Source organism: Girardinichthys multiradiatus, chromosome 22 (genome assembly GCF_021462225.1).
Source record: "Girardinichthys multiradiatus isolate DD_20200921_A chromosome 22, DD_fGirMul_XY1, whole genome shotgun sequence".
NCBI lineage: Eukaryota > Metazoa > Chordata > Actinopteri > Cyprinodontiformes > Goodeidae > Girardinichthys > Girardinichthys multiradiatus.
The window spans coordinates 8283063-8309885 of NC_061814.1; positions in this window are offsets into that span (position 1 = coordinate 8283063).

The window sequence follows — 26823 nt, forward strand, 5'->3', positions numbered from 1 at the left end:
CAAGAAGACTGCTGAAAATGAATCACAAGGTGCTTTAACATAGTCCTGGCAAATGCCTTCTCCTTAACGACTCAAATCAGTATCAGGTACAACATTCATGATCTGGAGACCTCTGGTAAAAAATATAAATAAAAATAATGACTAGTGTCCTCTGGTAAAAAATATAAATAGAAATAATGACAAGTGTCATGCAACATTAAAACAAAGCAGAAACTAAAGAGCTTCATCCAGTGTGAAAATCCTAAATAGAACACTTCCCACCCTCCGTGACACTCTTTGAACACCAGGAGGCATTTCTTTGGCATCTAATTTTCTGATAGTGTGGAAATTAAAATATCTAATGGTGCGATCAGACTGAACGCGATTTGAGCATCAGGGTCGCCTGGTTTTCATACAAAGTCTATGGTGGACCCGCGTCTCAGGGTGTTGAGAGGTCCTGTGGCGCGTTTCGCATGTCCAAAGCAGCATACACTAGAGTTGGGAAATCTGAACTTTTGGACGTTTGGAAGCTCAGCTTTGTAACATAGTGACATATTTTATCACAGGATGGAAGTACCATTTTAGTATTTACTAATCATAAACTACGCCTGAAGGCTGAAAAAGAAAAAAAGGACAGATCAGCTTTCTGAATTACTCGCAGGCGGAGTACTGTACTTAATAACATCCTAAACCAGCTCATCAAACATAAAGCTGTTCAGATGCACAAACATTTCCCTCAAAACACACAAAACAATACCACCGTGACCATAAAACAGCGTGTTTGTTTTTGACATTTATTGACGTTCCTTTACTGTGAACCAGCATCTGCAGGAGGTGGGAGCAGGCAGGGAGCTGCTGCCCGTAATCAGAATGCCTGCCTCGGATCAAACCAGAGGAAGTCCCGCTGTGTGGTGAGAGAGTGCATGCCCATCCCTTCTGGCCACATTTGGCATTGCTGGCAGAATGCACCATTGAACACAGACTTGAATTTTTTTTTTCAGTGTGTTTTGTTTTAACTGTTTTTTTTGTGGTTTTGTAAGACAGGACAGCAGAAACTATCCAAAGGAAAACTTACCTGTGGGCTCAGGATTTATTTTCCCCATTTTATTTTGAGTTGTTGAGAGGCAGTTTTCCCCTGCAGGTATGGAGGAGTGGCCAGCGGATGGGCTGGCGAGTGGGGAGTTGCTGCTCTCTGCCTGCTGACGTTGCAGTTACTGGGGGGTTGGTGGTTGTGCTGGGGGACCGACGATGCCCCCTGTTCAATGGTAGGGCTGGCATTGGGATCGGTGAATGGACTGAAGAGGCCCAGTCATGTATTCAGGCTCGCCATTTGTCAGCAGCTGACCAGGCTTTCTTCCTTTTTGATCACCTAGAGGGGGAGGCAAGGGAGGAAATAAAGTATCGCACCAGTGCAAAAAGAATGATTCAGCTAAGATCTTGGCTATCTTAAGGGAGTTGTATGGTTGTTTCGAATCGTATATAACTTTGCAGTATGCATTCTTCTCTAGGAAGCAGCAAGAGGATCACGTCACTGGTTGCAGCTCTGGGCAGCCAATGGTCTTTCCATCCCTAAACCTTCAACTTGTATGTTAGACCCAATCCCAACTAAATTATTTACGGAAGTGTTCATTCTGATTACCAGCCCCATTTTAGGTACGATTAATCTATCCTTAGTAAATGGATATGTACCACAGGCTTTTAAGGTAGCTGTAATTAAACCTTTACTTAAGAAACCTTTGCTTGATCGAGATGACTTGAAAAATTACAGACCTATATCCAATCTTCCATTCTTATCTAAAATTCTTGAGAAAATAGTTGCTAATCAAATGTTTGAGCATTTACACAGCAATGACCTGTTTGAAGAGTTTCAGTCAGGCTTCAGAGCTCCTTATAGCACTGAAACAGCTTTGCTGAAAGACACTAATGATATTCTTATGGCCACAGATAATGGACTTGTGTCTGTACTTGTCCTCTTAGATCTCAGGGCTGCTTTTGATACAGTTGATCATAATATTCTCTTAGAAAGGCGGGAATATGCTGTAGGGATCAGGGGAACAGCGCTAGGCTGGTTTAAATCTTATTTGTTTGACAGACTCCAGTTTGTTCATGTAAATGATAAATCATCTTAAAACTCCAGGGTTAATTGTGGAGTACCACAGGGTTCGGTACTTGGGCCAATTCCCTTTACTATATACAGAAGTTGGACAATGAAACTGAAACACCTGGTTTTAGACCACAATAATTTATTAGTATGATGTAGGGCCTCCTTTTGCGGCCAATACAGCATCAATTTGTCTTGGGAATGACATATACAAGTCCTGCACAGTGGTCAGAGGGATTTTAAGCTATTCTTCTTGCAGGATAGTGGCCAAGTCACTATGTGATACAGGTGGAGGAAAACGTTTCCTGACTCGCTCCTCAAAGTGGCTCAATAATATTTAGATCTGGTGACTGTGCAGGCCATGGGAGATGTTCAATTTCACTTTCATATTCATCTAACCAATTTTTCACCAGTCTTGCTGTGTGTATTGGTGTATTGTCATCCTGATACACGGCACCACCTTCAGGATACAATGTTTGAACCATTGGATGCACATGGTCCTCAAGAATGGTTCGGTAGTCCTTGGCAGTGACGCGCCCATCTAGCACAAGTATTGGGCCAAGGGAATGCCATGATATGGCAGCCCAAACCATCACTGATCCACCCCCATGCTTCACTCTGGGCATGCAACAGTCTGGGTGGTATGCTTCTTTGGGGCTTCTCCACACCGTAACTCTCCCGGATGTGGGGAAAACAGTAAAAGTGGACTCATCAGAGAACAATACATGTTTCACATTGTCCACAGCCCAAGATTTGCGCTCCTTGCACCATTGAAACCGACGTTTGGCATTGGCATGAGTGACCAAAGGTTTGGCTATAGCAGCCCGGCTGTGTATATTGACTCTGTGGATCTTCCGACAGACAGTTCTGGTGGAAACAGGAGAGTTGAGGTGCACATTTAATTCTGCCGTGATTTGGGCAGCCGTGGTTTTATGTTTTTTGGATACAATCCGGGTTAGCACCCGAACATCCCTTTCAGACAGCTTCCTCTTGCGTCCACAGTTAATCCTGTTGGATGTGGTTCGTCCTTCTTGGTGGTATGCTGACATTACCCTGGATACCGTGGCTCTTGATACATCACAAAGACTTGCGGTCTTGGTCACAGATGAGCCAGCAAGACGTGCATCAACAATTTGTCCTCTTTTGAACTCTGGTATATCACCCATAATGTTGTGTGCATTTCAATATTTTGAGCAAAACTGTGCTCTTACCCTGCTAATTGAGCCTTCACAGTCTGCTCTTTCTGGTGCAATGTGCAATCAATGAAGACTGGCTACCAGGTTGGTCCAATTTAGCCATGAAACCTCCCACACTAAAATGACAGGTGTTTCAGTTTCATTGTCCAACCCCTGTATATGCTTCCAATAGGTTAAATTATCAGGCAGCATAGGATATATCTTAACTGTTACGCTGATGATACTCAGCTTTACTTATCCATAAATCCTGATGAGCCCAACCAGTTAGATAGACCACAAGCATGTCTTGAAGCCATAAAAACTTGGATGACTTTAAATTTGTTGCTTCTAAATTCAGACAAGATTGAAGTTGTTGTCTTTGGACAGGAGTCTTTATCTTTAAAAAACAAACTGCTTAGTCAATTATTTAACCTGGATGGCATTAAATTGACCTCCGGTAATAAAGTAAAAAACCTTGGTGTTATTTTTGACCACGACATGTCATTTAAATCCCATATTAAACATGTTTCTAGGATTTCCTTTCCTTTCACCTCCGGAACATTGCCAACATTAGAAATATTCTATCCAGGAGTGACGCTGAAAAACTAGTCCATGTATTTGTTACTTCAAGGCTGGACTATTGTAATTCTTTATTATCAGGATGTCCACAAAATGCAGTTACAAACCTTCAGCTGATTCAAAATGCTGCAGCAAGAGTTCTGATGAAAATTAAAAAGATAGATCATATTTCTCCTATTTTAGCTTCCCTTCATTGGCTCCCGGTTAAATCCAGAATAGAATTTAAAATTCTCCTCCTCACATATAAAGCCCTTAATGATCTAGCTCCATCATACATCAGATATTACATCTGATTATTCCATACGTTCCTTACAGAGCACTTCGTTCTCAGACTGCAGGTTTACTGGTGGTTCCTAGAGTCTCTCGAAGTGGAAGATCCTTTAGTTATTGAGCTCCTCTCCTGTAGAACCAGCTCCCGGTTTTGGTCCGTGAGGCAGACACCCTGTCTACTTTTAAGGCTAGGCTTAAAACTTTCCTTTTTGATAAAGCTTATAGTTGGAGTGGCTTAGGCTATCTTCCTTATTTTTTACCTCCGCCTTCCTCCCTCCCTGTTGGATGGAGTAAGGGGTAGTCAGGTTTAGCCTAAACCAGCTCAGTTATGGTTGAGGTGAAAACACACCCTCCATTTTTGCTACCTGTATGACCTTCTCTTTTCCAATGGTTATAATCAGTCTGACAGAGAGCGGTATCCCGATCCTTGTGGTTTTAGCATAACAATGGCCATCAGTGGGCTCTAGATGGACAAACTTTATCAGTTTATTATTTTACTTAGTGCCCCTACACGTGGCCCATTCTGGGGTGGCTGGGTTCTGGCACTCGGTGGTTTGGTCCGGCCTCCCCGGCGGCCCCTCGCTGTTCCGAACCTTTTGTGGGGTGCCATGAGATGACGTTGTAAATAAGCACTATATAAATAAATAAACTGAAACTATCTCTGTAGTTATGCTGCTATAGGCTTAGTCTGCTGGAGGACATAATGACCACTTTCACCCTCTTTGCTACATTCTCACACTACTCTCCAATTTTGCATTATTTGCTGTTATTTCAGCTTTTAACTTTATGTTCTCTCTCTTTTCTCTTCCTAGAAGCTCCACCTGGCCTGACTCTGTGTCTACCTGTGACACCTTTCTGGAGAGGGGCATTGTCCAAGCTTCTGCTGGCAACAACTTAATGCTCACCTTCTACAGATGATCCACATGGCCCTGTCTTTCAGTGTCTAACCCTTTCTCTCTCCTAGAAATAGCAATTTACTGAGCTTTTACTGTAACTAATTATATGTGCTCTCTTTCAGACTCTATCCTTGAAAACTGGCACAAAGTTTATGTGTTATTTATTTCTAGATGAAACGACTAAAGGAGCTACATCCAGTAACATTTACGTTTCCCTCCCATAGAAAGTAGTCCTGGATCAGTGCTTCTGTATTCTTTGTGTGTCTCTGCTCTGTTCTCTCAAACCCCGAGTCGGTCGTGGCAGATGGCCGCTCACACTGAGCCTGGTTCTGGTGGAGGTTTATTCTTGTTAAAAGGGAGTTTTTCCTCTCCACTGTTGCTACATGCATGCTCAGTGTGAGCCATTGCTGCAAAGTCAACGCCAGTGACTGTCCACTGTTGCTACATGCTCATCCAGGAGGGGTGACTGCTACAAGTCTCTGACTCGATGCAATCTGCTGGGTTTCCTTAGACAGAAAAACTTTTTATCCAATTTGAATAAATAACTGAATCTGACTGCACTGTTCAATGGTTAGGATTAATTGGAATGTATGTACCTGACTTTTGTGAAGTGCCTTGAGACAACATGTGTTGTGAATTGGCGCTATATAAATAAACTGAATTGAATTGGTTAAAGATCCCACCAACACTGGTTCTTCTGCTCCAGGCATCTTGGGAATGAAAATAATTAATTGTGCTTACCATTAACGTTTTGGGGCACATGGTGGATCCTTCATTGACTTACTTTTAGTAACGCAGTCTCCTGATCCAGTTGCGGAGGCTCTGCACCAGTGTCACCAAGCAGCGATAAAGCCCCCAGCACAGTTAACTGGCACTGTTAGGCTCCGTGACTCTAGAGCAGTGAGGATAACTGGTGGGTTTATGAGATTTGTAACTGCAACCTACCCCGAACAACTCACCGGTCAAGTTTTATTGTTTGAACCCCCAGAATCTGGGTTGCCAGCTGGCTTATTAGCCCCCCCATGTCTAAATCAGGTTGTGCATGGTACCACCTTTGTTCCGTTTTATAATGTCGGGACTACTGATGTCATTCTCTACCCACAAACTCGTCTTTTTGTGTTCAGTCAAACAGAAGTGATTAGCCTGCCCCCTGATGTGACAGAGATAAGGTCTTGTGCTACAGTTTCTTCTCAGGTGGCTTCTGGTCTGGAGCAGGGGATGGTTGAGTCTGTCAATTTGTCTGCACTGTCAGAGCCTGAACAACTACAAGTTCAGTCACTTTTGCAGAGATACAGTTCAGTCTTTCCAGCCCATAAAGGTGATTTGGGGTGCACTAATTTGGTTTCCCATGACATTCCTTTGTTGGATGATGTTCCATTTCGGCTGAGGTACAGATGCATTTCTCCCTCAGAGTACGAGGCTGTCAAATTGCACATCGATCAGCTCCTTCAGAACCAGGTGATAAGGGAAAGTAGTAGTCCTTATGCCTCTCCCATTGTTCTGGCTAGGAAGAATGTGGCAGCCTGCATATGTGTGTAGATTATCGGCAGCTTAACAGCAAGACGAGAAAATAATCTTTCCTATTGCCTCACATTGAGGAAAGCCTGGAACATCTTTCTGGGGCCCAGTGGTTTTCCACTTTGAATTTAGCCAGTGGGTACAATCAAGTTCCTGTATCATGGCAGGGTAAGTTAAAAGCTGCTTTTTGTTTGCCATTTGGGCTCTTTGAGTCGAACTGTATGCCCTTTGGACTGTGTAATGTGCCAAGTATTTTCCAGCGTCTTATGCAGAGGATGTTTGGGGACCAGCAGTGCCAGTCCTTCCTTTGGTATTTGGATGAAATTATTGTTTTCTCAGGTTCTGTCTCCCAGCACATTGAACATCTGGAGGCAGTCCTTGCTCGACTTCGGAGGGAAGGCCTGAAGGTGAAGCTTGACAAATCTTCCTTTTTTCAGCTACAAGTTGAATACTTCGGACACTTCATCTCTGATAAAAGTGTAGCTACAGACCCTACCAAGACTGAAGCAGTGGCCAAATGGCCACGTCCCACTCATGTTTCAGAGCTTCGCATTTTGTGGGGCTTTGCTAGTTATTACAGGTGCTTTGTGGAGGGTTTTGCTAAGCTAGCGGGTCCTCTTCATGGGCTGGTGGTACAACTAATGGGCACAAAGTCCAAGAAGGGGTCAGGGCAGGCTTTTCAATCTGCCTGGACATCAGAGTGTGAGGAGAACTTTGAGGCTCTAAAATCAAAATTAACATCGGCAACAGTGCTGGCATATGCTAACTTTTTACGGCCTTTCATTCTAGAGACAGATGCCAGCCATAGTGGACTTGGACCAGTACTGTCACAGGAGACAGAGGATGGAGTGAGGCCTGTTGCAAATGCCAGTTGAGGTCTACAGAGTGCAACATGGTTATGACTGAGAAGTTTGGGGAGTATCTTTTGGGCCATCGCTATATGGTCTATGCACACAACAACCGTTTGAGCTATCTTCACTCAGCCAAGCTCGGTGCTATGGAGCATCGTTGGGCTGCCCAACTTGCTGCTTTAGATTTCGATATAAAGTATCGTTCTGGGCGCAGCAATAACAATGCTGATGCACTCTTTTGCCAGCCTACATCTGGCACTAGCCTGGCAGAACTGTTGTCTTGCACCACTGTCCCTCTTCAGTGTGCCCCATGTCCTCTTCCAGTGTCAGTAACTCAATCTGTGGTGACTGTTCTGCCATCTCATTCTGTGTCCAACCTTTGTGCTTTGCAGGAAGCTGACCCCCTCCTCAAGGACATTTTGGGTTTTTTGAAGAGGCACGTTTATCCTACTTAAGAGGAAAAGCAGCAATTTCCTAAACTTGGTCCTTGGTCCTTTTAAAACAGTGGGATCATCTTTTGGAGAAAGATGGTGTGGTGTATCGTCAAATCCATCATTCGGATGGTGGGGAGGAGATCTTGCAGCTTGTTTTGCCCTCATGTCTCAAGCAGGAAGTTCTGACACAGCTACATCAGGAACATGGACCCCAGGGTGTCGAGCGCACCACTTAGTTGGTGAGGCAGCACTGTTAGGGATGACTACTGACAATAAACAGTGCGTAGAAGAGTGTCAAGGTTGCTAAAATTGTAACATCAGGCTCTGGCACTTTTATGAGTCATCTGTTATCCTCACAGCCAAATTAGATTGTTGCCATGGATTTTACCTTGTTGGAGCCTTCACGGAATGGCTTGGCCGTCAAAACATTCCAAACAGCAGAAGCGTCTCCATGTGAGAAGCTTTTCTGAAGCCGCAGCTACTAAAACAAGCCAGTGGTAAAGGGGTATTATTGTCACGGTTTGTGTCCGTCCTGTCATTATTCAACAAATAAAGCCAAGCCACTCTCTTGATTGCATCTGCCATTCTACACAAGAGAATGGGAAACAGTGCTGCCAGATCTCGTGAAAGAAACAAGCAACCAGCTCTATGAAAACAAGCCCAAAAAAAGCCCAACGGGCAACCCACCACACTTTCTAAAACAAAGGCCACTTGTAAACAGTATAAATGTATACATTTATTTTGGCAATAAACATAAGCAACAGAAATTTATGCTAAAAACATATTATTCTCAATATTTTTTGAACATTTTACATTATTTTAATAACTTGTAGTTTTAAATTCTAATGAAAAGAAAAAGTGTATGTTGCATGTGTAACACCAAAATCACATGCAGAATTGGCTGAATGTCTTTGAAACATCTCCCATGTGAGGTCGGATCCAGTCTTTCAGTGCATTCTTTCTCGCATATTTTTTCCATATTTTCCCCACATACTGCAACTCATTCTTACGCTGTTGCATCTCTCGTTTTGCTGTCACTCTGGGCTCTGGTGTGAGTGTGTTTTATCGCACTCGTGCTTTTTGTTTACAAGACTATGGATACATATCCCATTGAAACTTTTAGAGACATTCCAATATTTATCTAATTTCTGACATGAAAAGTATGAGTGCATTGTATTGGTACCAATTTGCATATTAAAGTCATCTTTGCTGGTGTTTTGTAAAAATCTAATGATCACCTTCCATTTGAATACTTTACATGTATTTGAAATTTGTACCATTTGTGCTGTCTTGCATAAGCAATTCCTCACCTCCAGTTCTTCTACAGACTTCTCTTCAAGAGAACTTGGGTTGATAAGTGTTTTGTCAAAATTCTTGTCAATAGATAAAAGTGGAAGACTATGGAAGGAATTCATGAAGTATGTCTTCTTTTTTGATGTTTACCCTTTCTGAATACTGGTAGTACACTGATATTAGTGTGGTGGGATTCAGTATTCTACTGACTCCTGAACAAGGGACATCCCTACTTATTTATTTTACTTATTTCATAATAAATGGTCAACTGATCGTTTGTGAATAAAAATGTCAGTGCCTCCAAATGGTCGATTAATTAGTACTACAGTAAGTGATTTAGAAAGTGGTATATTCGGGTAATTACTGTGAAGTTTGTGTGCAGTAGTGTGGATTTGGTAGCAGTGCTCCATATGTGGGGCGTGCATGACATTTGGCAGCTGTGGATTTTTTTGTCAAAAAGAATTGTGGCAGGCGTTAAATTGTCAAGCATGTGAGAGCGTTATTTTACTATGGCTTTGTGTATTCCAAAACTAAATCCTTTTAATGATTTAAGTTAAAATTACATTATTTAATTAGTAATTTAATTTTTAACCTTTCAATGTCCCTGCAATGTTCAACAACAATAATAGGTGTTATCTCATTATTTAGCCCACATTTGAAAGGGTTTTTCTGAAGGTTTTGCTAATTTTTCCTTCATTCAAGGAATCTCATTCTACCACATTTTTTCTGAAGAGATATATTATTTAAAAGTCACATAGATAAGGTACATCATTGAATTTAGTGAGTTCCATAACTGCCTATGTTTCACCTTGACACCAAGTTTTAAATAAGCAGTTTTCAAAGATTTGCATGATGTCCCCTCCTCACTTCAATTTTGTGCACAGCTTTGGCGATACTCATTCATGCACAAAATAAAAATATACTGGTGGTGATGTTAAACCTGATCAAAAAACAAACTGCATCCTAATAAAAACCATGAGAATTGTTTGAAAAGATGTTGCCAAGCTGCTATTTTGTCCGGATAAAAGGGTAATCACAGCAAATGCTGTATGTAATTTAGGCTACACATGACTGATTGGTGTAGATTGGCAGACTAAACATGTGGGATCTTCAGAGGTGTTCTTTGGTTCCATAATCTGCATTGCAAAACACATTGATTTCATGGTAAGACTCCAGTTTCCAAAATGAATTTCTAAACATGTTTTTTTGGTAAGAACTGAAATGTGTAATGCAAAAGACAAAAGCACAGGGTAAAAATTATGTAAAACAGCAATATCTTTCTTTTCCTAATTATGGGCACGGACAGTGGTTGCTCCTGAGGGTAGACAGCTTATTGCCAGGGAGTTAATTCATTGTCACTTGTTTGGATCGAGGAGATAGACAAGAACAAGGAGGCATGAGTGGAGCTGATAAAGCTGGGGGAACAGACTGCAGAGCAAGATAGTATATAAAACAGAAGTGAAAAGAAAGATAAAAGCAAAGAATTGGGAGAATGTAAACGCAAACACGTAAGTACATGAAAGTATAAAGATAGCAAAATTACAAAATTTGATTTAAAGATATATATTACAGCTTAGTCAATATATCCAGCATCTTGATGAGGGCTATCCTGTTTGCAGTAATATTTTCCCCATATGGTAGAGATGCATTGTTGAAGCTTTTACTGGCCAATTCAGGTTTTCATTTTTCTTCAAGGTCTGACCTGCAGTTTCTGATTTTAAATGTCACAATACTGAACAGTACAAAAAAAGAGAAAGGGATTTTGAAATCAGAAAATTATGAAATTTAATAGATTATCCCCATTTATGCATCAAAACTCCCCAGCCTCACCTGCTGGTGCTGATTAGTCAGGAAGTTGGAGATCACTGACAGGTGGAGGCTGGGACTTCGAACTGGGTGAGCTTCTGGTGGAGGATGTCTGGGTTGATGGCGTTGAAGGCCAAGATAAAGTGTACAAACAGGATCCTGGCATAAATGCCTGGGTGGTTGAGGTGTTGCATGATGAAGTGTAGCCACAAGTTGACTGCATCATCTGCTGACCTGTTTGCCTGGTAAGCAAACTGCAGGGGGTCCAGCAGGGGGCCTGTGATGTCCTTCAGGTACTTCAGCACTAGTCGCTCAAAGGATTTCATGACCACAGACGTCAGGGCGACTGGCCTGTAGTCATTAAAACCTGAAGGTAGGGGGGTGGTTGGTGTATGGAAGGAATCTGTGTCTGAATGGGATGTGGAAGGATTGGGTTAGTGTGAACTGCTGCTTTCCATACCTGCAATAGAAGCCAATCAAATGATTTGCCAGGCAAGGATTCTGCTCACAGTAGAGGGAAGGGCTCCTGTAGGCACTCAGGTTTTTCAAACCATTCCAAAACAGCAGAAGCATCTCCATGTAAGAAGCTTTTCTTCACTGCTTTGATCTCATTGGTCAGTTTGATCCTAGCCTGCTTATACAGGGCCCGGTCCCACCTGCTGTGAGCCTCTTCTTTAAACCTGCGCAGCTTCCTCAGATGAGTAGTGAACCAAGGTTTATTGTTACTGTATATGCAAAAGGTCTTGGTCTGCACACACATCTTTACTTGTCAAGATAAATTTAATTCATAATGGCCTTTTCCTATTACTTTTCTTCTGTGAACATTTATTCACATAGTGTTTAAAACATGAACAGTCCAGAAGAAGAAAACTTTTCCACAAGTGGTTATTGAATATGTTTTGTTTTTTTATCTGCATTTATTGCAGAGACGATTTGGTACATTTACTACCCCTCTGTTGTTCTGCGTACTGTTTTCATGTTTTTCCAGTGCATGCGTGCATTCTCTCCTGGTACTCTTCCAACAGTTAAACTAGTCATAAAATAACTAAATTTTTTGTCCTTTGTCTTGCCCTGTGCGGGACCATCCTGAGTATTACCAGCTCTCGCCAATTGAAAATATTCCAGATAAGTTGCCTAAATGTCTATCCATTTGTTTTAAGTCTGCACCTCTTCAAATAAGCCACACTATTTTTTTTCCTTTCTACCTGGATGAAGGACTAACATTTCAACTTTCTAATGATAACAATTGTTATTGCAGGTTTTCCCAAAGTTATTGCTTACTGCTAACTTTAACAAGCTCCTTGACACAATGCATCCATTGGGAATCTGTCAGAATCCATGAGATTTATATAAGAGCCATATATTAGAGCCAAAAAAAAAAAAAAATAATAATAATATTTTGTGGCTTTAACAAAACTCTGAGTCACGTTTGTGTAATTTTGTTCGAGATAGATCTGACCCACATAAAGAACACTCAGAAGCACAGCTGAATTAGTGAAAGGTGTTTTGTTTACAAAATGATACTGGAACGTGAACAGAAGAATCGCCAACTGCATGGAAAGAGGGGAAGGAGAACTGGTGAAAACAAGAACTATAATCTTGAGGAATAAACAAGAAGTAATTATGTTAATAGTAGAACAGCTTACTAAGTGAGTGAAGTCAGGTCGCCAGGGGTAGAGGGAGTCGGGACCCAGGTGTGTGAAGCGGAGAAAATCCAGATGGTTTACTTGAGCTGTAGAGTGAGTTCTGGTGAGTTCAGGAGTTAATTCAATGTTCAGGTACTTGCGTTGGAGGGTGGACAGGGTACGCTTCTGCCTTGGTTCAGGAAACGGAGGATAACAGGAAGCTGCCAGCTTGTTACTTGGAAATGAAATCCAAACGAAATCCACCAAACATAGGTAATCTTGATCATCCAGAAACTTCTGGAACCGAAGTCAAAGTTCAAAGAAGAAGGTTCAGGTTTCTGCCTGCGAAGGAACATAAACAACATCAGCTTAGTGACAAAGACCGAAGCATAGCTTAGAAGTGGCTGAGTGTGTTACCACTGAAGGCAAACACTCTGGCATCAAAGTGCTGGCAGCCTCCTGCTTAAATACTCCTCCAATGCAATCAGCAGATCAGTTGCACCTGTCACCCAGCACACCTGAGAAACTCCAGCACCATCTGGAAACTGAAAACAAAGTGCAGACAAAAACACAAACACACACACAGAAACCAAAACCCGGACTGTATGCCTTCAGCTAGAGGTAGATTTAAAACTAAACTGGATCATAAATCATTTAGTCATCAGTTAAGTAATTTGTTGTAAGTGCTGTTTATTTTAGATGCTCAAACAACCCTGCAGCCATTTTAGACTGATCTATCACAGATTTTAGACCAGTATGCACATCCATGGGGCTGTTGGCTTTTGTTTTTTTCTCTAGTGTCTTGAAACAAATATCCCAAATACTGAAAAGCAACATTAGCTAAGTAATACAATTTTCAGGCAAGTAGGATGCCCCCCTGCTCCCAATACAACCATGAAGCATAAATGCATGGGCTCCAGGAGACCCTGGAAGGATCATTGTGATATGTGCCACCAATCTCAGCAGGAAATTTTGTAAGTATAGGCTATGAGCTACGAGATCTGTGGAATTTGGAGGCCAAGTCAACACCTTAAATTGGTTGTTTATTATGGTGCTAAAGTGGGGGCAGCCCCCTAGGAGTACTGTTTCCATGAAAAGGTGTACATTGTCTACAACAATGCGTAGGTTGGTGGTACGTGGCAACAAAGTATCACAATTAATCCACCTGAGGTCCTGCTTCCAAACATGGATCCTCATACAGAGTGTTCAACAAGCGAGTCATGCATACCAGGCTACTTTCTTATTTGCTCATTTATCCAGTTCTTGTGCTCATGTGCCCACTGTTGGAGCAATTTCAGCAATAGTAGTTCATCTGTAGGTTTGGTGTAAAGATAATACAATATTACAGACCCATTCAATAAATTAGATTATTGAAAATTTCATTCATTTCAGTAACTCAATTCACTTAGGGACACAATATTTATGAATTACACGCAAACAGATGTGTTTAGGCCTTTATTCTGTTAATTATGATGATTTTCCACTTACAGCTAATGAAAACACAACATTTAAAATTTTACATCAGACCAAAAACATTTTGAATACAAAAATGTAGGCTTGTTAAAAAGTATGTTTAATACCTGCGTAAAGGTTGTCATTTCAAAAGGTACTTTCAATCTGACAAACGGGCCTCATCGGAACGCATATTTTAATATATTGTGTATGACTGTATGAACCCATTCCCTAATTGGTCAAAAGCAGTCAGGTGAAACTATTACTTTGGGAAGAGTCTTGATCCTTTTTTTTTTTAAGATAAATACTGTTCTTTTTGTGCCTTTAAATGTACACATAAAGCATAAGAAACCCACCAGATGTCATAGAAATTGAAGGAAATCAGAGATACATGCAGGTTAAACATGGAAATATAACTTGTGCCAGAGAATAAATTTTTTCTCTAACTGAAACAGCAACCCCCAGTGGTCGCATCCACTGGTGCACAACTGCAACTCCCTCCTGGTAAGAGAGGTCTTTATTTACTCAGCCTGTGGAATCATTTAGATAGAGCTGAGATGGGCAGCTGATAATCAGCACAGGCTCCAGGACAGGATTGTAATTGACTGTGGGAACATCTATCTTTTTATTCTCTTTATCTCAGTTTCTGCTCAATTTTAGTCAATCAAGGGGAGATAATGTCAAGTGTGTGGGTTTAAAGCCACTGCAATTCATTCACAGCTGCATAGTTTCAAATTCATTCACAAATATGATGCTTACTGATTCTGACATTTTTACACAGAATATTCTGAGCTTTGTAACACAGTGCCCTGCAAAAGTATTTAAACACATGGAAACGTTCTCAAATTACACTAAATATACATGAGCTATTTAAATGCAATAGTATATGATTAAGCAGCTCGAAGTAGGCTGTGACTGTGAAGAGGAAGAAAAAGGATAAATATCAAATATATACATTTTTAATTAGAAATTTTGAAAAATTCGCCATGCATTTGCTTTCGGTCCCCATTACTCTGAAACCCCAAAAATGAAATTTAGACTAATCAATTGCCTTAAAATGTCTAGTTAGTACGTAGAGTCTATCTGTGTGTCACATAATCTAAGAAGTTGTGCTTTAAGGGCCTTATAGATTTCTTTAGAGAACATTAGTGAAAAAACAGCATCATGAAGACAATGGAACACAGCAAAAAGATCAGGAAGACAGATGAGGAGAGATTTAAAGCAAAGTTAGAGCAAGAGATCCACAGCGAGTCTGGGAAAATTCATTGACAGGACTACTATTAGTTGTGCACTCCAATCTAGGCATTTAGAATGAGTGGCAAGAAAAAAAAAAACATAAGTCAAATTTGTAGTTTGCTACAAGCCGAGTTTTGGACTCCGCAACTGTGTGAATGAAGGTACTTTGTTCGGGTGAGACCAAAAATAAATGTTTTGACCTATGCTAGACACTGTGTGGTGAAAAAGTATCACTTTAAATCCACCTGAACACGCTATGAAACAAAGTGGTGGAAGCATCATGCTGTGGGGATGCTTTTCTTGAGCAGTGATTGGGAAGCTGGTCAGAGGTGGTTTGAAGATGGATGAAGGTAAATACAGGACAATCCTGGAAGAGAAATATGTTAGAGGTTGCAAAAGAATATATATATATATATATATATGTGTATATATATATATATATATATATATATATATATAAAATCCCAGTGAAAATGAAATTAAATCTAAATAAAAGTGTGGAGGAAGTTGCCTTAGTATAAAGATTAAAAAATTTGATCTTTCACTTATTCAAACAGCAAAAAATAGAAACAACATGCCCATGGTGAGTGGATGAAGACTCTCTCAGGAGGCTATTTTTAAGATCTTTGAAATGTGTAAAGCCTTCATTGTGTATCTGTTGTCATGGTACCATGTGGCCACTGTGAGAGCTACAATGAGTTGTGAAGTACCAATAATTGGTTCCATTTATCCTCTTCAGACCTTCTGGGCATCCACACAACTGCATAGAGGTTGCCACAACACACACACATCAATGCACATACACATCCTCAATCTATACTATTACCTAAGGGAGCCTCCTTTTATATTTGCATAGTTTTGTGCTGATGAGCTGAACTATGAGGGTTTCTGGATAGAGTTTTTTTCTTGCCAGGAGCGTATTTCTGTCCAATTCCTCATCTAGCGCTAGGCAGTCAGACACAATCAATGTCTGAGAGTCAAATGCCTCTATGTTACTTCCTCTGAAACTCAGAGAAAGCTGGGTCATTTAGAGAAACAATAAAGTTGTTTTTGCTTCCTTATTTAAAGCAGTTTACTGACATTAACCTTAAGCTGAAAGACTCAGTACACACTGATGGCAATAGATTCAGAGCTACGGTCGGCACAGTGGAAATGCAATTGAGCAGTGCAGCAGCCGACGCTGTAAGCTCTATGCTGCATCTAATAAGCTCAACATCTGATAATGAGATGTCAGTAGTCATAATAATGGATTATATCCCTGCTACTCTGAGCGCTGCTGTCATGCATCACTCTGGCATTAAGGAGCTTCAGAGGCTAATCTCCAAAGAAAAAACAATTTGATTCTTTATAGCTTTTACGTATACTTGAGGAGGAAGAGTCTGAGCTGAACATATGTATTGCCTTGGAGAGCTATAAAAAATTGATTCCTTGAGATTTGTATTTTAATTTTCATTAGTAATGCAACTGAAGAGAAGTCTTTAAAGCATGGCTAAGTTAGAGTTGTATTCAAAGGAAAAACTGTTAAAGACAAAACAGGTTTGTTTTAGATATGAATATCTTTTATGACTAACCATGTTTGGTGACGTTTGCAGTGGACAGTTCAGGCAGGAACTTGGGAGCAGCATAGTGAAAACAAATATACAAAAGATTACTGTCAGGCCCAAGGAAAATAGAGCATGGAGCACAGAACAGAGAATGAGGCAGGTAAACAGACCATAAGGCAGTACAACGGAAGAAACCAGCGAGGAACAAAGAGAACCAGTAAACATATATACTGAGGCAGAGGGGGGGGGGGGGGGGGGGGGGACTGACAACTGAAGCAGAAGAGCTAATCGGGTTAAATGTGGAGCAGCTGTGGCAGAGCAGTTGAATGAGGGAGAGTAATTAGCTAGAGCAGAGCAAAAACAGAAAGCAAGACAACCCAGGGTGTTGGGGTCTGGGTTCAGTGTGTGTTTTTGTGTTTTGTTTGTTGACTTTGCTTTCAGTTTCCAGATGGTGCTGGAGTTTCTCAGGTGTGCTGGGTGACAGGTGCGACTGATCTGCTGATTGCTTGGAAGAGTATTTAAGCAGGAGGCTGCCAGCACTTCAATGCTAGAGTGTTTGTCTTCAGTGGTAACAAGCTCAGCCACTTCTAAGCTATGCGTCGTTCCTCGTCTCTAAGCTGACTTTGTGTATGTTCCTTTGCAGGCAGAAACCTGAATCTTTGATTACGTTCGTTGAACACTGACTTAGGTTCCAGAAGTTTCTGGATGATCAAAATTACCTACGTTTGTTTCCATGGACCAAGCTGGCAGCTTCGTGTTTTCCTCCATCTCCTGAACCAAGGCATAAGCATACCCTGTCCACCCTCCAACGCAAGTACCTGAACATTGAACTAACTCCTGATCTCACCGAAGCTCACTCAACAGCACAAGAGAAACCATCTGGATTACTCCGCTTCGTAAACCTGGACCCCGAATCTCTCTACCCCTGGCAACCTGACTGCACTTACTTAATAAGCCGTTTTCCTATTTATTATAGTTACTTTTTGTTAATTCCGCAATATAATACTTCTTGGCTTCACCAGTTCTCTTCCCCCTCTTTCCATACAGTTGGTGATTCACCCGTTCACGTTCCTGTCTCCCTTTTTTGTAAATAAAACACCTTCCACTAATTCAGTTGTCCTTCTGAGTGTTCTTCTGTATGTGGGTCAGATCTATTACGAAAATAATGACACAGGGCAAATGTCTCACAGAGATCTAACAGAAAAGGACTTGTTTAATAAAGAACACTAAAACCCAAAAGAAACTAAAAAGGAAAAGACTTAACAAAATGGAGCACAGAGAAATAAACTTAAGAAAGCAAGACCAAAAGAACAAATACTCTAAATACACACACAATAAAAAATCAAACTACAAACACTACAGAATCATAACCTAACCAATCAGAATGAAACACAACATATAAGCTATTGTCAAAACTAACTTATGTCATAAAAGGTAGGGATATTTGGCTTTTGGGTGCAGTTTATGGAAAATGTAAAACGCCCACACTACAGTAATATTACATCATGACAGTAGGGCAGTTTAGTACAAGCATGCAATGGTGATTTCCTCATCTCAAACAACTTATTGGAACATCTGTGAAGCTGCTCAGAATGGCCGGTTGATGAACATTCCAACATATCATCAAGGACAATGGCCTCTTTGACAGTGCTTCATGGACTTACTTGCACACACTCACTTGCACACACACATGCTCAAGATAAGCATATGCACCCCCTCACACCGCCTTCACCGATCCCGGCATGATGTTGTTTTGCATACGTGTTGCTTCTTTGTGCTGAGGTTTTTTGCAATCTCAAACTGTATCCTGCTAAGGATAAAGTGTGAAATATGTTTTTTTCCCTCTACTTACCTAATGTGGCCTCTTTTCTCTTCTAGCAAGGGCAGCGCCTGTGAGTGGGCAGCAAAGCCTCGGTGACCCGCTCCCCCTTGTCTTGTGTCATGTCTGTTTGGATGGGTTGTACTGGAATTCTAATTTCCCCCTCGGGGATCAATAAAGTATCTTTGAATTGAATTTGAAAAAGGCCAACAACAGTGGTTGGTATACCATAACAGTTCAATTAAAAACTCCCAACATAATATTATATGTTGTTGTAGCTCATATTATGCAAGTTTCTTCAAAGAGCTATTGTAGATGCTGATGGCTGTGGGCAGGAATTGATCTCCTGTAGTGGCCTGTCTTACAGCAGATCTAAAGAAACCTCTGTCTGGGGACACTGTTATATGACAGTCTCATAAAGAGCATGCTCAGCCCATCTCCAGATGTTCTAGTAGAGTCCCCAAAACAGAGCCAGCTTTCTTTATTAGCTTGTTGAGCTTTGACTCCCTGGCTTTGATCCTGCTACCCCAGATATCACACTCTCCACAACAGACTCATTGTCAGTGTCTTAGTCTGTGTGTGTCTGTGTGTGTGTGTGTGTGTGTGTGTGTGTTTGGTGTACTTGTCTTCATATCCTTCAGTGTTTCTCACTTTGTGCTGGAGTTCTCAGGTGCGCTGGATGACAGGTGTCTCCTATGTGCTGATTGCATGGAGGAGTACTTAAGCGGGAGGCTGCCAGCACTTTGACACCAGAGTGTTTGCCTTAGTGGTAACAAGCTCAGCCTCTATCGATTTTTTTTTTCTTCGCTCATGTGCTTCTAGTAACTTTTGTATTTGCTCCGTCGCAGGTTTTTACCTGAGGCTTTGTTTACCTTGCTGAGACCCGACTTCGTTGCAGAGTTTCTCTGAGCAAACTGGATAATCATCTACTGAGTATTGGATCTACCTTCTTGTGGATTTCTCTCCCTACCGTCTGTACCTTTTGGACACGGACCAAGCTGGTGGCTTCCCGCTTCCTTCAACTACATGACCAAGGCATAAACGTACCCTGTTCCATCCTCCATCGCAAGCATTGGCACCTGAGCTTCCTCTGGTTTGTACCAAGACAGCAGCTGAGAAAACAACTGGGCAACCTGACTTCGCAAGCTAAGATTCTGAATCTCTCTACCCCTGGTGGTTCAAGCAACAGCAATTTAGTAAGCCATTTCTCAGATCTCAATCAGTTACTCTATATTGTACGTTTGATCACCAGTCGCCTCTTCTTTCTTCCCATGCAGTTGGCGTTTCCAGTCCTCATTCCTGATTACTTTGTTGACAATAAAACACGTAAAATTTTACTGAGTGTTTTCTGTATGTGGGTCAAAGCTGTGTTGAAAATGACCCTTATAGAAGATATGCAGCATCTTGTTACAAACACTGAATGATCTGAGCTTCCTCAAAAAGTACAGTCTGCTCTGTCCCTTCTTGTAGATTGCTTCACAGCTAGATTAATATTACAGAACTTTAACTGAGTTGATATTATACTCTCATTTAAAGAGTTCCTTTACTTTTTTTTATTTATTTTTTTGAGCAGTTTATATCCTGCAGGGACTTTCAGAACTGACGCAACACATCTGCCATTGCCAAGAATGTTTGGCACGCAGATGGACTCATAATTGGTCCAATCAAACCAACTAACCCCACTATGACTGCACATGAAACGTACATTATTTAGCGTAGCATAAAGAGTCGGATGCATTTTTCTAAGTAGGCAAGTATTAAGAAAGCAGTTATAGATTTCAGCTATGCACAAGTTACAAAAGAAAGTATTCTACTCTGTTTATGCACTTAGTAGAATGCTTAATGTATATTACATTTGCTCTGTATGGCACTATTGTGATGGCATGTCCCTCGAATAGTTGAGGAAACACTTCCAATATATTAGTGGTGAATATGTATGAAAATCAATCCAAAAAACCCCCAAATTCAAGCAAGTTCTGACAATGGTTATCATAGTCACTGAACCTCTTACAGTTGGAATTCCTCCACAATCTGGTCCTCTTGGTTAATCATCTTAATCTTTAATCATCTCCATCTTAATTGTATTTCTCAGGTAAATAGTACCTCAGACTGGATAAAAAATGTTTCAGAATCCACATCTGCCCAAAGACACTTATCCAGCATTGTATTTTCAAAGCCAACCAATCACCTTGAAACCTGTATTGTTCTCAGTTGTTTACAATTATTATTGCTGTCTATTATCCTTAAAACCCCCTCTGACATCAGGTGACCTGGATGAACACCAAGCATAAACAGTTATTTTTTGTTATACCTTTTAGAAATTCATTTTTGTGACATTCTGCTCTGGAAAATTCATTTTTGTTTTTTTTATCCTATTTATTGTTTACAATTGTAGAGTTGGTGAAAAGGAAATGCACCCCTGGCTATTTTCAGTTATGCACTGTTTCCTAACAGAGTGTCACAAAGAAAAGTTGTCTGATCCCAGATCTCCACAACAGTGGTTTAATATTGCGGCATTTTATTTGTACATGGAAATCAGATTTCCGTTTCCACTTGAGAATAGAATAAGAACATTACCTAAAATCAGAATTACGATTTGGTAAGCTGGATTTAATATCTAATATGGCTACCAGTCATGTAAAACATACTGTTACAGTTATAGACTATTTATTGGCTCAAGTGACAGTTTGTATCTCATATCTCTACTGCTATTTGTCAACATATTCTTTTAAAATATGGACAAACAAAATGGGGAGAAATAAATCATCAGCTTTTATTCAGATTCAGAGTTAACTCCATCCTGTCTGTCAGTACTCACTCACTCCACTCTCAGGTTTTTGTAGCAACAGGTATAACCATTAATTTATTCCAAGTGCTATCTATCTCCTTAATTTAGGTAAATGGAGGGGTTACCTGGACTCATGGTTGAGGATCTTGTTTTTCATTACTGATGGCAACAGTTTTGTTTTGTTTTTTTCTGCATTTTAAGCCACTGTCATTCTCAATTATGTTTTGTAATCTTTTACTGATGGATTTAACATGTTATCTGTTTAATAATTAATTTATTGTTCACTTCTTAGGCACTGTCAGCACTTTGTATGCTTTTAATGGACAATCTTTGTTTTTATCCCCCATCAGTTGCAGCTGTTGCATTGAATGCAATGCCCGCTAGTTAAATGTTGCTTTGATTTCATAATTGTTATTCTAGAATTGTTATTCTAGAATTGCGCCGCTCAAGGTGGCAGCAAGTTGGAGTAGCTCTGTTACTTTTGATTCTGATTTATTCTTTTTTGGGAACTATTCCTCTTGTGGTGGATACAGTTGATTTTTTTTTGGACTATTGTCCACTCCGGTGTCGGATGCTGTGCAGCTTGGAGGATTTTTCTTGATACTTTCTATTTTTGGACATTTGTTGTGATGCATTGCCATGGCAACGGGGTTGTTTCTTACAACCGGGAGCAGCTGATTAATATCTCAAAAGCTCAAATAATACTTCAACTACAACCCCAAATCCCTGATGAGTTGAAAAGGAGACGCCGTGGATGCAGAGCAGGAGCTAAGAGAAGAGAGAGAAGGAGGAAGTTCAAACCATCTCTTCCGTCGATTATGATGGGCAATGTGAGATCGTTGGGAAACAAGTTGGATGAACTCCAAGCCCTACAAAGGACCCAGCCAGAGTACCGGGCATGCAGTATCATGTGTTTTACTGAGACATGGCTGCAGGATCATATCCCCGACTCCAGCGTCTCTCTGCCGGGCTTTTTAACCATACGAGCAGACAGAGACTTAAAGAGGAGCGGCAAATGTAAAGGAGGTGGACTGGGAGTATTTGTGAACAACAGATGGTGTCATCCAGGACATGTTACTGTGAAGTGTCAACTCTGCAGTCCAGATATTGAACTGTTGGCAGTAAGTTTTAGTCCATATTTTTTACCCAGAGAGTTCACCAGTGTTATTTTGGCAACAGTTTACGTTCCACCTTCCGTTGTTGCCGACACTGCACGTGATGCCATCAGCTCAGTTGTTGCTAAGCTACAGACACAAAACCCCATTGCTTTTGTGGCAATTTCTGGTGATTTTAACCATGCTTCACTTTCTGCTACGCTCCCAACGTTTCAACAGTTTGTCAGCTGCTCTACCAGAGAAAACAGAACATTGGATTTGTTTTATGCAAATGTCAAGGACTCATACATCTCTACAGCAAGACCTCCGCTAGGCAAATCAGATCACAATCTTTTTTTTCTCTGCTCGAAATATAAGCCCCTTGTTCAGAGGCAACCTGTAATAAAGAGGACTGTGAGAAAATGGTCACAGGAAGCTGAAGACGTTCTGCAAGGTTGCTTTGAGGATACAGACTGGGACGCACTGTGCCAGCCACATGGAGAGGACATCAATGCCATGACTGAGTGTGTAACCGACTATATAAACTTCTGTGTGGATAACATCATCCCCACCAGAACCGTGAGATGCTTCCCCAATAACAAACCTTGGATCACCAGTGACCTGAAGGACCTGCTTAACAAGAAAAAAAGAGCCTTCAGAGAGGGAGACAGATAATTATTGAGGAGTTTACAGAAGCAACTTAAAGTCAAGATAAGAGACAGCAAGGAGGTGTACAAGAAGAAGCTGGTGATCAAGCTCCAGCAAAACAATATCAGAGATGTGTGGACAGGGATGAAGAAGATCACAGGCTTCAAGCAGAAGGATGATCAGACCGATGGAGGTCTGGACAGAGCCAATGAACTGAACACATTCTTCAATAGGTTCTGTTCAGAAAGAAGCTCAGCATCCTCCTCTCCTGCTCACAGCCAAACAGACACCCCACCCTCCTTTGACCCACAGGACCCACAGCTGTCCAGTAACACCTCACATTTTTTATCTTCCACCTCAGCCCTAGACCCTTCTACATGTTTGCCATCAACCATATCAGAAGATGCTGAGGCTTCCTTTGCTTCCCCCTTCCACCACTGTGTCTCAAGAAGTCAGGTGAAGAGACAACTGGAGAGACTGAATAGGAATAAGGCTGCAGGTCCAGATCATGTCAGCCCTAGAGTCCTGAAGGCCTGTGCAGAGCAGCTCTGTGGGATTCTGCAGCACCTCTTTAACCATAGCCTGGCCCAGAAGAAGGTTCCGGTGTTGTGGAAGACCTCCTGTCTTGTTCCGGTACCAAAGAAAACTCACTCATCAGTCCTCAATGACTATAGACCTGTTGCCCTGACATCTCACATCACGAAGGTCCTAGAGAGACTCCTGTTGGCCCAACTGAGTAAGCAAACAGTAAACCATCAGGACCCCCTTCAGTTTGCTTATCGCTGTGGAGTTGGAGTTGAAGATGCCATCATACACCTGCTTCAACAAACCCACTGTCATCTGGACAAAGCCATCAGCACTGTGAGGATCATGTTCTTTGATTTCTCCAGTGCATTTAACACAATCCAACCTGATTTGCTTTGTCAGAAACTCCAGAAGACTCAGGTGGAGGCCTCAACAATGTCCTGGATTAAAGACTACCTGACAAACAGACCACAGTTTGTGAGACTGAAGGGTTGTGAGTCTAACCAGGTAGTCAGCAGCAGAGGAGCACCACAGGGGACTGTACTCTCACCATTCCTTTTCACTCTGTACACAACAGACTTCCAGTACAAGACAGACTCCTGTCATCTGCAGAAATACTCGGATGATTCTGCAGTCGTGGGGTGGATCAGAGATGGACAAGAAGCTGAGTATAGGAAGGTGGTGGACCGCTTTGTGGCATGGTGTGGAAACAATCATCTCATGTTGAACGTGACTAAAACAAAGGAGATGATTGTAGATTTTAAGAGAAACAGGAATAAGTCAAACACTATTTCTATCATGGGAGAAGAAGTGGAGGTGGTGGAGGAGTATAAATACCTCGGTGTTCACCTGGACAACAGACTAGAGTGGAGATGCAACTGTGAAGCCATCTACAAGAAGGGACAGAGCAGACTGTACTTCTTGAGGAAGCTTAGGTCCTTTGGTGTTTGCAGCTAGATGCTGCATATCTTCTATAAGTCTGTTGTGGAAAGTGTGATCTCTTCTACCATCATCTCCTGGGGAAGCAGCATCAGAACCAGGGACTTAAAAAAGCTCAACAAGCTGATAAAAAAGGCTGGCTCTGTTCTGGGGACTCCTCTGGAACCTCTGGAGATCATTGTGGAAAGACGGATTCTTCATAAAATGAAGAACATTATGGAGAACTCTGAGCATCCTCTTCATGAGACTGTCCTACAGCAACAGTGTCTTCAGTCAGAGGCTTCTTCAGATCTGCTGTAAGACGGAGCGCTACAGGAGATCCTTCCTGCCCACAGCCATCAGCATCTACAACGGCTCTTTGAAGAAACCTACATAATATGAGCTATAACAAGATTTAATTTCCCTTTGGGATTAATAAAGTATTTTTGAATTGAATTTGAATTTGAAAATGAACAAAATGAACAAAAAAGATCTGAATCTGTAGTGCTGCCAGGGGTTAGCACCACAACAATTAGCAATCCCCACAGTTTTTCTGACTAGCAACTAAATTCTCTCATCAGATATGATCCCATTCCCAGGTCCAAGCTCCAACTTCTGAGACAAATCAAGCACAGCATAACTACTTTGTCAGCCTCAGAATGCTAATTTTCAGTCTGCAAATGCTAATGAGGTGACTGTGGCTCAGTGAGAAGAGTGGTTGTCTTGCAATCTGAGGGTTGTGGGTTTGATTCCAGCTTCCTCGTGCCATATGTGCCTGGGCAAGGTACTTAACCTCAAATTGTCTACCGATCTGCATATCGGTATATGAATGTGTGTGTGTTAGTGAGTGTGTCTGGGTGAATGTGGCTCTAGTGTGAAGTGCTTTGAGTGGTCAGTATGACTGGAAAGGTGCTATATAAGCTCAGTCTATTTACCATTTAACCATTAGCATTGCATGGTTACTAAGGAGGTGTGTGACCCAGTGGCTTATAAATAATGATTCCAGAATGATTATATTTAGTATGCTAGTGGCCACAATGCTAATGTCTAGTTAAAAATGTATAATTCAGTGAATCTGTTGCATATACACTCTGTTGTGTGGAGTCAGTCAATTGTAAAAAAAAATCAGATGACAAGAATTTAAAATGTTTCCAAAGTATTTGTCATCTTTTCAGCTTCTCATTCTTGGTTGATGGTTAGTGGCTGATCAGAGCCTTATATTCACACCCTGAATACTTCTAGAGGGTCACAATGTAGAGGTATAATAAGAACTTGAATTCACAAGGTTATTAGAATTGTTGTGCTTAAGCTTACTCTATAAACAGTGTATTATAACCCTCTACAAACTTTGGTTTCAAGTCTGGAAAAGGACAAAGTGTGCAGAATCGAATGAAGAGCTCTTCAGATGGTGATTAGATTTTTTTCTTGTCACATTTTATAGCAGTTGTCAAATAACAGTTTGTTGCTTTTTTGTTCTTGACAAACCAAGAGCAAAAACACATTAAATATTAAAAGACTTCTTTGAAGTACAGTATATATCTCTGTAGAGAATCTAACATAGATAATCACATTTTTGCCATACTGTCCGGTAAAGGTTCCTATTAGTTCTAAAATTACATTACATATTTTGTGATGGTAAAACAATACTGATTTCCATTTTTAAATACTGAAAAAATCATCATACTTTTTTTTTCTGGAAAGTTAATTCTGTAAATGTTTTAGTGGAACGAGGGCAGCCTTTAAAGATAATACTATGGTTAGCTCAAAAATGGAATGCCAAATTCTTGCTTGGTCATTCAGGGGGCTGCTTTTAAACTGAACACATTAATGAACAAAGGAACATTACTTAAAAACACAGAAGAAACTAAATGTACATCCTTCAATCAAACGAGGTGTGAAAATTTTGACAGGTGGGCGGGACTTCCGGTGACGGGACATCCTAGGGCGGGACTTCCGGTGGCGTAACCGGATATCGTCATTAACCGGATGTTTTCATCACAAGGAAGCAAATCTTTCTAATTGTATGTTTTTAGATGTTTTTAATTAAAAAAAAAAAAAAATTTACAAGGGTTGGACAATGAAACTGAAACACTTGATTTTAGACCACAATAATTTATTAGTATGGTGTAGGGCCTCCTTTTGCGGCCAATACAGCGTCAACTCGTCTTGGGAATGACATATACAAGTCCTGCACTGCGGTCAGAGGGATTTTAAGCCATTCTTCTTGCAGGATAGTGGCCAGGTCATTACGTGATACTGGTGGAGGAAAACG